This window comes from Artemia sp. Qi Xiang Cuo, chromosome 6 (genome assembly GCF_049724085.1).
Source record: "Artemia sp. Qi Xiang Cuo chromosome 6, ASM4972408v1, whole genome shotgun sequence".
Taxonomy (NCBI): Eukaryota; Metazoa; Arthropoda; class Branchiopoda; order Anostraca; family Artemiidae; genus Artemia; species Artemia sp. Qi Xiang Cuo.
In genome coordinates this window covers 82947159-82963334 of record NC_142799.1, presented here as the reverse complement: position 1 = coordinate 82963334, position 16176 = coordinate 82947159, and the positions used below count along the sequence as shown (strand labels likewise).

The window sequence follows — 16176 nt, the reverse complement described above, 5'->3', positions numbered from 1 at the left end:
GGGCGTTTGGGGATCCGGAGGCCCTTGAGGTTTGAGTGGTCTTTTGGGAGCCGGGGGGCCGTTTGGGGCCCGGGGGCGGCCCGTGGGGAGCCCGGGGTGCTGTGTTGAGCCCGTGGGGCCTGGGGAAGTCTGGGAGGGCCGTGGGTAGCGTGGGGGACCGTTGGAGCCAGATTAAGGGCCTGTGGAACTCAGTTGGTCCTGTGGGAGATTGACGGGGCTTTGGGGGCCCGGGGATGGCCTTGTGGGCACAGGGAGGGCTTTTGGGGGTCTGGTGGACCTTTGGGGACCGGGGAGGGCCTTTGGGGCTCGGGTATGGCCTTTTTGGGGTCTGTGGGTCCCTTGAGGGTCGGTGGTCCTTTGGGAGTCCGGTGGACCTTTGGGGACCGGGGGATGGGCTTTGGGGGTCCGGGGATGGCATTTGGGGGTCTGGGTGGGCCTTTGGGGGTCTGGGTGGGCCTTTGGGGCGCCGGGAGGGCCTTTGGGTGCCTGGGGGACATTTGGAGACCGGTGGAGGGCCTTTGGGACCCCGTTGGTCCTTTGGGAGCTCGATGTGCCTTTGGGGGGCCCGGGGATGGCATTTGGGGGTCTGGGTGGGCCTTTGGGGCGCCGGTGGCCCTTTGGGAGCTTGGGGGGCCTTTGAGTGTCCGGGGGGAACAGTTGGGAGCCTGGGGGCCATTTGGGGCGTGGGGATGGCCTTGGGGGGGGGGGGGGGGCCGTTGGGGGACCGGTGGTGGGCCTTTGGGAGTTTGGGGGGCTTTGAGGACCGGGGGCTTCCTTCGGGGTTGGGGTAGGAGCATTGGAACCCTTTGGGGTTGGGTTAGAGGACCTCACAACACTGTTCAAAAGAAACTTGTGTATTATAACGACCACACTCAAAACCTCCTCCAAAATCTCTTCAAAAATCTTCTTTTAAAATGTCTCTATCTGTTTCGCCGAAATAGTTCCATAACCTGTCTAAAACGGTTTCGCCCAAATAATCACTAAACGTAAATTCGGCGTGTTCCTTTGTTATTGGCACCTCTGTGCTAACGCATTTCAAATTAATAGGAAACCTTTTCGCTTGCTAAAACAATTCATCGCTAAGATGTTTCTTGCCTAATTGTTTCCATGGCCTGTGGTTATTAATATCCTTTGGAATTCGACCAAAAGAGTTGTTCCCGAGGCAAAGACATTAATGATATGGATCTAGTCCTGGAGAAATGTTTCTAGGCGGAAATTTTTAAAGTCTGACAGATGATGTCATTGATTGATTGATCTGTCAAGAAGGGGAAATTAATTTGTTGTTTCTAAGGGGAATTATTGATTAACGATAGGTGAATTGAGGTCGACTGCACAGGTGTTCCAAGGTCGATGTTGTTGTAAGTGCATGCTCTCAGCGAATGTCAAGGTCGTTGTTGTTGTTGCGAAATTTAGGTCAATGACCCCATTAACCACGTGTTCTCCCTAATGACTCTATGCCCATATTTGGTGTGGGTACAGTATTCTATGCCCATATATGGTGTGCCAGTAGGAGTAGCACCCCCCTTTCTACTCATAGGTTGCGCAGCACAATCATAGAATCTTTTAAAGCAGCTCATTCGATTGAAAATTAAAAGCTCTAGTGCCCTTTTTAAGTTTTCTATTGTTTTAAAAAAGAAAGTTGTGTGACAGATTCAAATTTTAGCGTAAAGAGCAAGGTGTTGAGAAGGGGACAGCCCCTTTCATATACAGAATAATTTCTGTTCGTTTTAAGTTTTAATGTCGCTCCTTACTTTCAGTTAAAAAAAAACTTTTTTTATTTAATTTTTGAACGTTTTTGAATTAATGCAGTTTTGATTTTGGCTTACCGTACATGAATAATTAAAACGAAATTTGGCTATTAATTTTATTTTTTTGGCTAAATGGCTTTCTTGAAATTTGTTCTGACGTAACTTACGAATTAACTTACGTAACGAACTTCTATATTCGTATTTTTGTATTACGTATGTTAGGGGGTTTGCCCCCTAGTCAATACCTTGCTCTTTATGCTAAAGTTCGAATTTTGTTCGAATCACAAACCCCTGAATCACAAAGGCCGGTTAATTAGAATAGATAGCTCTTTTGAAAGTACTAAAAAAAACTTTAGCGAAAAGGGCGAGGTATTAATTAGGGGGCGAACCCCCTCATGTGTGCAATAATTTCCTTGTTTTTCAATTGTCAATGTTTCTCCTTGATTTAAGTTGAAAAAAACTTGTTTTTTTTTTATTTAATTTCTGATCGTTTTTTCAAAGATTATATTAAATATGGTGCCTCCTTCACAGGAATTTTCCTTCCCCCAAGAAAACATCCTTAATGGAAGGATCTTCCCCCGTACCCCCCTCCTCCGACACCCCCCATCAGAAAAAAATTCCTCCTGAAACGTCTTTATACTTCCTATTAACCAATACTATATGTAAACAATGGGCACAGTTCATGACTTCCAGCCCTTCCTTCGGGAACTCTGGGAGGTTAAGTCATCCTCAAAGACATATTTATTAGATTTTCGACTATGCTGAACAAAATGGCTATCTCAAAATTTTGATTGGGTTACTTTGGGGAAAAAATGAGCTTTGGAGGGGGCCAAGTTGCCCTCCAATTTTTTGGTCACTTCAAAAGGGCACTAGAACTTTTAATTTCCGTTCAAATGAGCCCTCTTATGATATTCTAGGACTAATTGATCGATACGATCACCCCTTGGAAAATAAAAAAACAAACAAACTAATAAACACGCATCCGTGATCTTTCTTCTGACAAAAATACAAAATTCCACATTTTTGCAGATAGGAGCTTGAAACTTCCGCAGTAATGTTTTCTGATAAGCTGAATCCGATGGTGTGATTTTCATTAAAGTTCTATGAATTTTTGGGGGTGTTTCCCCCTTCTTTTTGAAAATAAGGCAAATTTTCTCCGACGCTTAACTTTTGATGGGTAAAACTAAACTTAATGAAATTTAATGAAAGATATTTAAAATCAGCATAAAAATCTGATTCAATTGATGTATCTATGGGTTTCAAAATTCCGGTTTTTAGAGTTTCGGGTACTATTGAGCCCGGTCGCTCCTTACTTACAGTTTGTTACCACGAACTGCTTGAAAAGTGATTGCTATATTTGATTTTTAGTGCTAAAAAAAACTAAGTGCATTCAAGTGAAGCGTTCAAAGAATCTTGAGGGAAGTGTTTAACTAATTCAAAACATGTTATGTGCATATAAGTTGTCAAACGGAGGAAACTCAGGCATGAATGAGAGTATTAGGTTGGAACTTTAAAGGAATTATGAAGTTAGTGATCAATCGGCCAAGGGCATGTGAGGGGGGGGGGGGGGTTAGGCTAAATCAAAGCAAATTATGTGCATGCAGGACGTATCAGAAGTATCTAGCAATGGCTTAAAGTATTAAGTTGAAACCACAGTTTATATAATTAGCAGTATGATCTTTCCGTATCTCACCCATTATAAAAACCCGGACCGAGGTGCGATTGCTCCAGAGAATGTATAAACCGGTATAAACATAAGCGGCATTAGATCTTTTCACGGGTAGACAAAGAATAATCACCTACGGAACAAGTACTGACAAAACCACTTGGCCGGCTCAACCAATAAGTGGACAATAAGTGCAGAAATGAGTGGGGGGAGCTTTTTGTTCGCACCAAGAATGAAGAGCCAGAAATCATCTGCAGTAAACTTACTGGATAATTATATAAACTGTGGTTGAAACTGTCAGGGCAAGAGGAGTAGATGTTATATTAGATCAAAAAGATACAATCTTCTTACTATTGATACTACTACTAATACTGTCATTATTACTACTCCTGTTGCTCCTACTATTACTTTCTCTATATATTTATAAGCTAGATGGGGTATAGACTAAACCTTAGACTAGGATATACCAGCAGAAGATTAAAGACGGCTGCAATCCTCTAATTCTCAACCTTTTACAAATTTCAAATAAAAAAAAAAAAAAAAAGAAAATCGTCTCAGCCATGTCAAACAGTTCGTGGTAACGAACCGTAAGTAGGGAGCGACGTGGCTCAAAAGTAACCGGAACTCTAGGAAACAGAATTGTGATAGCCTACTAATAGACAAATCAAAAGAATTGGATTTGTATACTGATTCTTAATATATAAGATTCATTAAGTTTAGTGTTACCCAGCTAAAGCTACGAGCCTAAGAAAATTGCCTGATTTTTGAAAAAAGAGGGAACCTCCGAAAAGCGAAAAAATCTCAATGGAAATTGCACTATCAGATTCGGCGTATCAAGGAATGGTACTGTAGAGGTTTCAAGCTCTTATCAAAACAAATGCGGAATTTTGTAAATTTTTTTTTTGCCAGAAGAAAAATCACGGATGCCTGTTTATTTGTTTTTGTTCTTTTTTTCCCATGGGTGATCGTATCCAACTAATGACCCTATAACTTTGGAAGAGGGTGCATACAAAGGGAAATTAAAAGTTCTAGTGCCCTTTTTAAGTGATCAAATAGATTGAAGGGGAACTGGCCCCCCCTCCCACGCCAGTTTATTCCCAAAGTCATTCTATCAAAATTTTTAGACAGCCTTTATGTTCAGCTTAGTTAATAAATCTATGCCTTTAGGGATAACAAAATGAATAACTATGCCTTTAGGGATAACAAGACCCCCCCCCAGCCCGTGGGAAAAGGACTGTAAGTTAGGAAGTTTGCGCTTTGTTTGCGTTTAATATTATTTGTTGAGAAGTTATTCAGTTATTCAGTTATAGTTATTCAGTTATTTTTGCACATTTTGGATAAAACATATTTTTGAAAATAGCTATCAAAAGCCTGGCTGGGCCAAAATCATATTTTAGATTCAAAACAAAACACTGAATAACATCAAAAAAGATTTAAAACAATCATACACATAAAAATGACAAAAGAATGCACTTGTCAAATGCATTTTGTCAAAGTTGTCAAAAAAGAAACAAATCTTTAAAAACTAAAATTACATTGTTTAGGTATGTATACACGCCTACTTATACGGGCCATAACTGTACAAAAAAACAAACACAAATAACATAATTTTAATGTAGCTGTTACCAGCGCACCATCCCAGTCACTATCGCCACATCTTATTGGTGATTTGTTTTTAATCATTAGTTATATAATATACCGTCAGTTAGGGCCTGACGTCCGAAAGTTTCAGGACATTTGTCCGAAGACGTCCGAAAAATGTCCGAAGTTTCAGACAGGTTTAGTGGAGGGGATTTTGTGCTTTTCAGGGGTTTCCATGGCGAGGATTTTCTGTGGGGAGGGAAATTTCTGGTTCAACAAGGATGAAACCACCCAGAAGGAATTTTACGGAGGGGGGGGGTTGTATTTTCACTTTGGTGGACCTTTCCATGGAGCCGTGTGAGGAGAAATTTTTCATGGTGGGTGAGCCAAGTTTACCGGAATTATTTGAAAAACAATCAGCAATTAAATAAACAAAAAAAAATATTTTTCAACTGAAAGCAAGGAGTAACATTAAAACGAATAGAAATTATTCCGTATATGAAGGGGGCCACTCCTTAATACCTTGCTCTTTACGCTAAAGTTTGACTTTTTGTGCTAATTTTTAAAACTACGGAACACAAGGAGAGAATAAGACACAAGGGTTTAATTAAAATAAGAAGGTTTCTCAAAAGTTCTAAAAACTTTTGCGTGAGTATTGAAGGTGGGAGCAACCCCTTCATATAGGGAATGAGTTTTGTTCGCTTTGAGCTTTAATGCTCTTCCTTACTTTCAGTTAACAAAACTTATTTAATCTCAAGAACGACTGAGGATAGTAAGTTGGAACTTTCGGAACTTTCGGATCTGCTACTTTAACTACTCTTTCTATTGCAATTGTATTAAATCAAAAGAGCATACGAGTATTCAGGTAGTTAAAAGAGCGAAGATACAATTTTCTGAGAATGGTATGTAGTTTTATTTTACGGGAAAACTTGAGGTGTAAAACTAATTCAAACAATGTTATATTTGTCCATATTTTTAAAAGGATCAATGTATTTTAAAAATGTTGGAAAATTTTCTCCAACTTATAAGTAGCAAGCCAAACTACCTGTATTCTTACATAAAAACAACTAAAAGATTTTTTTTCAATGAAAAATGTTCTGTCAATAAAAATGAACAGAAACTATTTAAAGTTTTTCACAAAATAAGCTTTTATGAGAGAATTAAACATCACTTATTAAACCAAAATTAAGCAAAAATAAAGTGAAATAATTTTTCAAGCGTAATAAATAAATGAAACCTAAAACGAACAGAAATTACAATATATAATCGAGTCAAACACTGTGGTATTGCAGGTCCGCCTTGTTGATATTCTGGATGCATATAATGTCTTTTTATTTACTTCAACATCCCTAAGAGTTTCAACTTAATTTGCTTTGCTTTTCCGGGTATATTGTAGATACACTCTTTTGACAATCAAGATGTACACGATGTCTTTTGATTAACTTCAACGTCCCCCTGAGACTTCCTGTACATTTTCAACTTAATTTAGTTGTATATAAAATTTAGCAGATTCAAATTTTTGACAACTCAGATCTACCCAGCTTCTTTTGATTTTGTTCAACATCCCTCTCACAATTCCCTTAATGTTTCAACTTAATGCCCTTAATCATTCCTCCCGTTCTTCAGTCGGGCTTTATTCAACGTACCAATACAAGAGAATCCTTTAATTTCGAGCAAACTCATTAGTTTCAAGCTCGAAAACAAGTTGTCAAAGTAAATCTTATAGTTCATTTCCTCTGGTAAAGTACTCACCAGATGTAAAACTATGTTGCCTCCAACTCCAAGATCTGGCTCTATGTCATCTTCAACAAGAGTGCCCTTACCTTGATAAACTTCAAAATCATGTACAAAGCCTGAAACACCAGCTCTTGTGAACAATTTTATTCCCCACTTCGTCGGCTTTTTTGGTAGATATTGTCTGAAGTTGCTTCATCATTTGAAAGGAATCATTTGCTCGTCAATTGAATGGTGTTTTTCGGGGATGACTTCAAGAAACTTAGAACGGATATGACCCAGGAGGAGTCGAATCTTGTATAGCTTGTCAAATCATTCATTCATCCAATCATTCTCCAGGTTTCTTGGCTTTTTCTTTGTCGTTAAAATGAAGAAAACATTTGATCTTGTCAAATCTTTGTCGGCCCATCTTGTCGGCAATTGCAGGGTATCTGGTAGCTACTTCCCAATAATTCGATAATAGGGAACTTTTATCGCCCCCCAATAGTAGAATAATGCTAATGAAAACTTTTAGCTCTTCGACAGTGAGGCAGAGGTTGCATCCCTCAGTTTGAAATGCAAAGACGTTACTTTGTTGGAGTCTTCAAGATGTCTGGAACTTGGCAAAGCTTTCCTTTCCAAGAAAGATCAACTTTTTCTATCTCTACTTTTTTCCAGCAGAATGTTTCTTGGCCTTTGGTTTCTTCTTTGATTTTTCAGTACTTGCTACTACCGGTTGCTGTTGCTGACTAGAGGGTGGTATTTCCCCCGAGTCATCGTCGCTGGGTTCACTGCTAGCCTTCAAGTCATCCTTTTCCAAAAAGAAATGACGATTGTCCAGTAGAGGCAACAAGTCTGGATCAAGGTCTTCTGGAGACAGGAAATCTGGATCATCGTCACCATCATCATCCGACAAATCCGAAAACATCTCTTCTTGAATATCAAAATTATGCTTGGCTGCCTCTTCTTCGTCAATTTGGCGATTTTGATCTTGTTTTCTTACTCTGTCGTAAGATTCCGTCATCTAGAAAGAAAAGAAAAAAATAGACATATGACACATCCTGCCTACTCAATAATCCACCATCCCTGAGCGGTGGTTTGAGCTATTTTGTAGGAGTATAGAAATAGCTCTTGATAGATCTTTTTTAAGTGTAAAATCCAATTTTTCCAAGGAAATTATAGAAAATACGGTTTTTTGATTCAGTTGTGTATCTTTGGTTAGAAAAAGCCTAGCTTCAGATCAAAAATGAAGCATTTCCATAGAAATAGCTCTTGATAGAATTCTTTTCATGTGAACTCCAATTTTTGCAAGGCCATCATAGAAAATACAGTCAAAATATATTTCTCTGATTTAATTCTATATCTATGGTTAGAAAAAGCCTGGTTATTGATCAAAAATGAACCCCTTTCATAGAAATAACTCTTGATGGAACTTTTTTAAATGTCAACTCCAATTTTTGGAAGAAAATTATAGAAAATGTGGTCAGAATACATTTTTTTGATTCAATTGTGTATCTTTGGTAAGAAAAAGACCTATTTTTGGATTAAAAATGAGCCATTTCCATAGAAATATCTCTTGATAGAACTTTTTTAAGTGTGAAATCTGATTTTTGCAATGAAATTATAGAAAGTATGGTGAAAATACATTTCTTTGATTCAATTGTGTATCTTTGGTCAGAAAAAAAGCCTAGTTTTGGATAAAAAAAAATGAACCATTTCCATAGAAATAGCTCTTAATAGAACTTTTTATGTGTGAACTCCAATTTTTGCAAGGAAATTATGGAAAATATGGTCAAAATACATTTCTCTGTTTCAATTGTGTATCTTGGTTAGAATAAGCCTACTATTGGATCAAAATGAACCAAATCCGTAGAAATAGCTCTTGATAGAACTTCTTGAAGCGTGAACTCCAATTTCTGCAAGGAGATTATAGAAGATACAGTCACAATACATTTCTCTTATTCAAATGTGTATCTCTGGTTAAAAAAAACCTAGTTTTGGATCAAAAATGAACCATTTCCATAAAAATAGCTCTTAATAGAACTTTTTAAGTGTGAACTCAAATTTCTGCAAGGAAATTATAAAAAGTACGGTTAAAATACACTTGGGGTCTGAAGACGTTCTGATAACTTTTATATCCTCGGTACTTTAACAGTAACCTAAAAGGCGATGGTACTTTACCATGGATATCTAAAAGCCCATTCAACAACCAATCATCCTTCTCAAGTCTACCACATTTACGGAATACTAACACCACACTTTTAGGCGTATCAAGTTCTTACTTTTTCCTGTCCAAATAATCCCCTAAAATGCCAAGTATTTCTACAGGATCCTTTGTGTAATGGCAACCATGCACTCATAGATTTGAAATTCCCGCGTTGAATACATTCAGAATAAATATATTGTTTGAGTTATCCATGTGCACGCAAGAATCTCATGCCAAATTCCTTGCAAAAAGATACAATTTGATGTTCACCCAGCGTCACAGACTATTTTTAGATCTACTTCTCTTGTACAAGTATCTGTAATCAGACAATTGATTTTCATCATTGGAGATTGTGAAACCTTATTAAAATAGAATTTCTATCTCTTCGGAGTCCCGCTATGTTTTCATCATAAGGCCTTTGCGTAAATCTAGGCTAGAATTTCTTCGAAATATGGGTCTGACGTCAGTCCCATTCGTATTCAATACACTTAGAAACATCTCTGATTGGCCCAGAAATGGGTGTGGTCTTGTATAGTTCAGAATAGTACCTCTCTTACTACTGCTGAAAAGTTATACATTTAACTTCCCAACTTCCCAGGAGTTAATAATTTTCACTTGTAAGTGGAAGTTGTCGCCATTTGGAAGTTAAATGATGTTATATATTTAACTTCCAAATGGCGATGCCGCGTAATGGTGCAGTCATTCTTTGGAAGCTGTCATCACCTAAAAGATTGACCATTTTTAGAAACAGGAATCTAATTATCCGAAAAACGGCTCTGTCTTCATGGAATTTATGCAATTAAGTTTATCATGCGTAAGAACACTAAAAAAACTATTGAAAAGACATGAATTTCTTGCTTCTCTTGAGAAGGATGGACACATCCTTCTAAGATAATTTTAACAACTCGTTTAATTTCAAATTTACACAGATTAGTTATATAACTATTATATTTTGATAATTCAAGTAATTCATCCTCATCAATTTACTTAATCTTCTTTATCTGTTTATCTATTTGATCTTTGGGATCAGTATAAGCTCTACCCATATGCTTAGGGTAAGATTTGGTGATTAAGGAAGAGAGGCAATCTTTTATCTTTTATCTAGGATGCGTAAATAATAAGCATAATCTAAGTCTATGAGAGCTTTTTTTCCCCAATGGATTCCGTGTTCTCCGTGTTCGGCCTTTGATGTGCTCTTTAGGACAATGTCCGTCATATAAATCAGAATAGGATGCAACCCTGCTTAACTCTGATTTAATACGAAACCAGCTACTAACCTTATTTCCTATCTTAACCGCAGTAATCTTATTCTCGTACATAGCACATGCATTTATCTGGTATACAATCATAGGCAGCGTAATAGCGCTGCCTTAGTAAAGAACGATGTTGCCACAATGTGTTATTTATTTTTTTGTTTCCATACCCGGACACTTCGTATCGAAGGAGTTGTCGTAGAAACTTCGAAAAGGGCTCATTCGATTGGAAATTGGAGTGGCAAGTGCCCTTTTTAATAGTCGAAAAATATTTGAGGGTAAATAGCCCCCCCCCCCACGCGCATCATTCCCCCAAACACATCCAATCAAAATTTTGAGATAGCTATAATTGTTCAGCGTAGTTGATTTCCAGATAGAAAACATGTTTTTGAGGAGGACACTCCCCCACAACCCTCGGGGCAAGGGTTTTAAGTTATGCCCTGAGGGCATATAAGAACGATGTTCACACAATGTATTATTTATCATTTTTTTTTATTTAGAGCAGGGCACTTCGTATCGAAGAAGTTGTCACAGAAGCTTCGAAAAGGGCTCATTCAATTGGAAATTGGAGTGGCTTGTGCCCTTTTTAATAGTCGAAAGTGATTGGAAGGCAACTCATACCCCTTCCACACCCACCATTTCCCGAAACACATCCAATCAAAATTTTGAGATAGTCACTTTTTTCAGCGTAGTTGATTTCCAGATAGAAATTCTGTTTTTGAGGAGGATACTCCCCCACAGCCTTCATGGCAAGGGTTGTAAGTTATGCCCTGGGGGCATATAGGGCTTTTTATAGAAAGTGTTGTCGTAGAAACTTCAAAAAAAGCTCATTCGATTGGAAATGCAAAGGGCTAGTGCCCTTTTTAATAGTCGAAGGTGATTTGAGGGCAACTATTACCCCCCCCACTACGCCCATCATTACCCCAAACACATCCAATCAAAACTTTGAGATAGCCAATTTGTTCAGTGTAGTTGATTTCCAGATAGAAAATATGTTTTTGACGAGGACACTCACCCACAACACTCGGGGCAAGGGTTTTAATTTATGCCCCGAGGGCATATAAGAACGATGTTGGCACAATGTATTATTTTTGTCCTTTAGAGCAGGGCACTTCGTATCAAAGAAGTTGTTGTGGAAACTTCGAAAAAGGCTCATTCAATTATAAATTGGAGTGGCTTGTTCCCTTTTTAATAGTCCAAAGTCATTGGAAGGCAACAAACACCCCGTCCACGCCCACCATTTTCCGAAACACATCCAATCAAAATTTTGAGATAGCCATTTTGTTTAGAGTAGTTGATTTCCAAGTAGAAAATATGTTTTTGAGAAGGACACTCCCCCACAGCCTTCACGGCAAGGGTTGTAAGTTATGCCCTGGGGGCATATAAGGTTTTTATAGAAAGTGTTGTCATAGAAACTTGAAAAAAGGTTCATTCGGTTGTAAATTCAAAGGGCTAGCGTCATTTTTAATAGTCAAAAGAGATTGGAGGGCAACTAACCCCCCTCTCACGCCCACCTTTTCCCCAAACACATCCAATCAAAATTTTGAGATAGCCATTTTATTCAATGTAGTTTCGAGTTCTGTAAATTTGGTCTTTCAGAATGACAACCCCCTCACAGCCCTCAGGGCAAGGGTTGTAAGTTATGCCCTGGGGGGCATATAAGGTTTTTATAGAACGTGTTGTCGTAGAAATTTCAAAAAAGGCTCATTTGATTGAAAATTTGAAGGGCTAGTGCCCTTTTTAATAGTCGAAAGTGATTTGAGGGCAACTAGCCCCCCCCACGCCCACCTTTTCCCCAAACACATCCAATCAAAATTTTGAGATAGCCATTTTTTTCAACGTAGTTTTAAGTTCTGTAAATTAGGTCTTTCAGTATGACAACCCCCTCATAGCCCTCAGGGCAAGGGTTGTAAGTTATGCCCTGGGGGCATATAAGGTTTTTATAGAAAGCCTTGTCGTAGAAACTTCAAAAAGGGCTCATTCGATTAGAGATGGAAATGGCTAGTGCCCCTTTTAATAGTCGAAAGTAAATGGAAGACAACTAACACCCTTTCCACGCCTTCCATTTTCCAAAACACATCCAATCGAAATTTTGAGATAGCCATTTTGTTCCACACAGTTTAAAGTTCAGGAAAATATACCTTTGAGCAGGACACTCCCCCCCCCCCCAGAGTCTTCAGGGCAAGGGTTATAAGTTATGCCCTGGGGGCATATAAGTTTTTATTGAAATCTTTGTCGTAGAAACTTGAAAAAGGGCTCATTCGATTGGAAATTCAAAAGTCTAGTGCCCTTTTTAGTGGTCAAAAGTGAATTGAGGGCAACTAACCCCCCTCTTTCGCCCACCTTTTCCCCAAACACGTCCAATCAAAATTTTTAGATAGCCATTTTGTTCAGCGGTGTTGATTTCCAGATAGAAATTATGTTTTGGAGAAGGACACTCCCCTACAGCCCTAGGGGTAGGGGCTGTAAGTTATGCCCTGGGGGCAGAATAAGGTTTTATAGAACGCGTTGTCGTAGAAACTTCAAAAAGGGCTCACTTGATTGGAAATTCAAAAGTCTAGTGCTCTTTTTAGTGGTCAAAAGTGAATTGAGGGCAACTAACCCCCTTCTTTTGCCCACCTTTTCCCCAAACACGTCCAATCAAAATTTTTAGATAGCCATTTTGTTCAGCGTTGTTGATTTCCAGATAGAAATTATGTTTTGGAGAAGGACACTCCCCTACAGCCCTCGGGGTAGGGGCTGTAAGTTATGCCCTGGGGGCAGAATAAGGTTTTATAGAACGCGTTTTCGTAGAAACTTCAAAAAGGGCTCACTCGATTGGAAATTGAAATGACTAGTGCCCTTTTTAATAGTCGAAAATGATTGGAAGGCAACTAACACCCTTTCAACGCCCACCATTTCCCCAAACATATCTAATCAAAATTTTGAGATAGCCATTTTTTCCATGCAGTTTAAAGTTCCGGAAATTCTCTCTTCGAGCTGGAACCCCCCCCCCAATCCTCAGGGCAAGGGATATAAGCTATGCCCTGGGGGCATATAAGTTTTTATTGAAATCTTTGCCGTAGAAACTTGAAAAAGGGCTCGTTCGATTGGAAATTTAAAGGGCTAGTGCCCTTTTTAATAGTCGAAAGTGATTTGAGGGCAACTAACCCCCCTCTCACGCCCACCTTTTCCCCAAACACATCCAATCAAAATTTTTAAATAGCCATTTTATTCAACGTAGTTGAAAGATTAGGAAATTAGGTCTTTAAGGATGACAGCCCCCCCCCCCACAACCCTCAGGGCAAGGGTTGTAGGTTATTTCCTGGGAGCATGTAAGGTTTTATAGAAAGCTATGTTGTAAAAACATCAAAAAGGGCTCATTCAATTGAAAAGTGAATGGGCTAGTGACCTTTTAATAGTCGAAAGTGATTGAATGGCAACTAACCCCCCTCTCACACCCACTATTTCCCCAAATATATTCAATCAAAATTTTGAGATATCCCTATTTTTCAACGTAGTAGAAAGTTCTGGAAATTAGGTCTTTTAGGATGATAACCCCCTCAGAGCCCTCAGTGCAAGGGTTGTAAGTTATGCCCTGGGAGCATATAAGGTTTATATAGAGAGTTGTTGTAGAAATTTAAAAAAGGGCTCATTTGTTCGGAAACTGAAATGGCCCTTTTTAATAGTCGAAAGTGAGTGGAGAGTTATGGACCCCCCTCTCACGTCCACCATTTCCCTAAACATATTCAATCAAAGTTTAGAGATAGTCATTTTGTTCAACTTAGTTGAAAGTTCTGAAAATTATGAATTTAAGGATGACAAACCCCCCAGAGTCCCCAGGTCAAAGGTTGTAAGTTATGCCCTGGGGGCATATAAGGTTTTTTGAAAGCGTTGTCCTAGAAACTTTAAAAGGGCTCATTTGATTGGAAATTGAAAGAGCTTTTTTAATAGTTGAAAGTGATGTGAGAGCGACTAACGCCCCTCTCATGCTTACCATTTTCCCAAACACATCCAATCAAAATTTTGAGATAGCCATTTTATTTAACGTAGTTCAAAGTTCTGGAAATTTTGTCTTAGAGGATGACAACCACCCTCACAGCCCTTAGGGTAAGGGTTGGAATTTATACCTTGGGGGCATATAAGGTGTTTATAGAAAGCGTTATCGTAGAAACTCAAAAAGGGCTCATTCGATTGGAAATCGAAAGGCCTAGTGCCCTTTTTAATAGTCAAGAGTGATCGGAAGGCTTGAAATTTTTAAAGTAAAGATCAATGTGGGTATAAGGTATGATTTTTTGTTGTTGTTTTTGTTGTTTAGACCAGGGCACTCCGTATCGAAGGAGTTGTCGCAGAAACTTCGAAAAGGGCTCATTGGATTGAAAATAGAAAGGGCCGACGCCCTTTTTTATAGTTGAAAGTGATTGGAGGGCAACTAATCCCCCTCCCATGCCAACCGTTCCATTTGCCTTTATGTTTAAAAACTAAATGTTGCCTTAAGATTAAATCAAAATGCATTGTGTTAATGCTAATTCCCAATAAGGCACCTCAGTAGTAGCCTATCCCAAGACAGATGTTCAAACTTTCGGGATACTTTTGCTCTTAAAATTTAACCAAGTCAAAATAGCGTTAGTGTGTCCAAGCTATCAAAGAAAGTAAGCAGATTTTTTTGCGAATGGTATCAAGTTTTCCATTTCAGGTCAACTAGAGGAGTTATGAAACGAAATTAAACACTACTATTTGTGTCCAGATTTTTAAAAGGGTGTATGTTGTTAAAAATTGCTGAAAATTTTTCTCCAGCATACAAATAGCAGGCCAAACTATAAAGTTTTAAAAAAACGAAAAGATTTAAATTATTACTTTCTTTTTCCCTGAAAAGACTATGTCAATATAAAACGAAAAGAAATTAATTAAAATAACTTTTTCCACTAAATAGGTTTTCCAAAGAAAAGTAAAGAAATCCATTGAACAAAAAATGAGCAAAAATAAAATATGATAACCTACCAAGCGTGAAACTACCGCAAATCAGCATCGATAAATTAATGAAACTCAAAACGAACAGAAATTACAATAAATAACGAAGTCAAACTCAAAACGTGCAGAAATTAACATAAGTTGGGCTCAAAACCCCTATGCCTTCCCAACGCCAGAACATAATTTGCACTTTACTGAAAAAAATACAAATGAATTTGCATTGTCGGTTTAATATACATATACTGACATTTAGTAATCAAAATGTTAATATTTTTGATTTATTAAAGTTATAAAAGTAAGAACAATTATATTTTTTTCAGTAAAGTACAAATTTTGTTCTGGCCTTGGGAAGGCATAGGGGTTTTGAGTCCAACTTATGTTAATTTCTGTTCGTTTTGAGTTTGACTCGGTTATCTATTGTAATTTCTGTTCGTTTTGGGTTTCATTAATTTATCGATGCTGATTTGCGGTAGGTTCACGCTTGGTAGATTATTGTATTTTATTTTTGCTCATTTTTTTTAAATGGAGTTCTTTACTTTTCTTTGAAAAACTTATTTTGTGGAAAAAGTTTTTTAATTAATACAAGGAAGGGACCTTTGCTAAAGCTCTTCTATCTTCTGAATCAAACGCTAGCTCATTATCTATAAAGCTGAGGACTAAAGGAGGCTAATGACTCTGGCACGTCTTGATTTCTAACAGTAAAGATTTGGTCGACGCATCCTCTACCTTTCCTAAAACCAAACTGTTCTTCTCTTTCAGTTTTATTTACGGTATTGTGTTTAAAAAGTATTTTCATAATAAGCAATTTACTTTCTACAGATACCAAGCCTATACCTCAATAATTACCACACTCACTCTTATCACCTTTCTTATAGAGGGGTTTATTTGGAGTTTTCCTAAATCGCAAGGAGTATTCCTAAATCCCTTTTTCATAATCCCCATATTTAAAAAACTCATTTGCCGCACTATCAGCACCAGAAGCCTTATTATCTTTTTATCCTTTTAATACCGTCGCTAATTCTTGCTCACTAAGTAAATAAGGTTTCACATCCAAAGTAT

General features: G+C 38.1%; 1 pseudogene across 1 annotated transcript in view; it reads right to left on the bottom strand.

Annotated features, from left to right (window-relative positions):
• The window catches only part of LOC148951674 (uncharacterized), a 25465-nt pseudogene extending 9406 nt beyond the window's left edge, over window positions 1-16059 (bottom strand). The window contains exons 1-2 of the transcript XR_016141920.1: window positions 15982-16059; window positions 7377-7732 (exon numbers count right to left, since the gene is read on the bottom strand). The product of XR_016141920.1 is annotated as an uncharacterized LOC148951674 (transcript). The remainder of the gene's footprint in view (window positions 1-7376; window positions 7733-15981) is intronic.
• Between the last annotated feature and the right edge of the window lie 117 nt (window positions 16060-16176).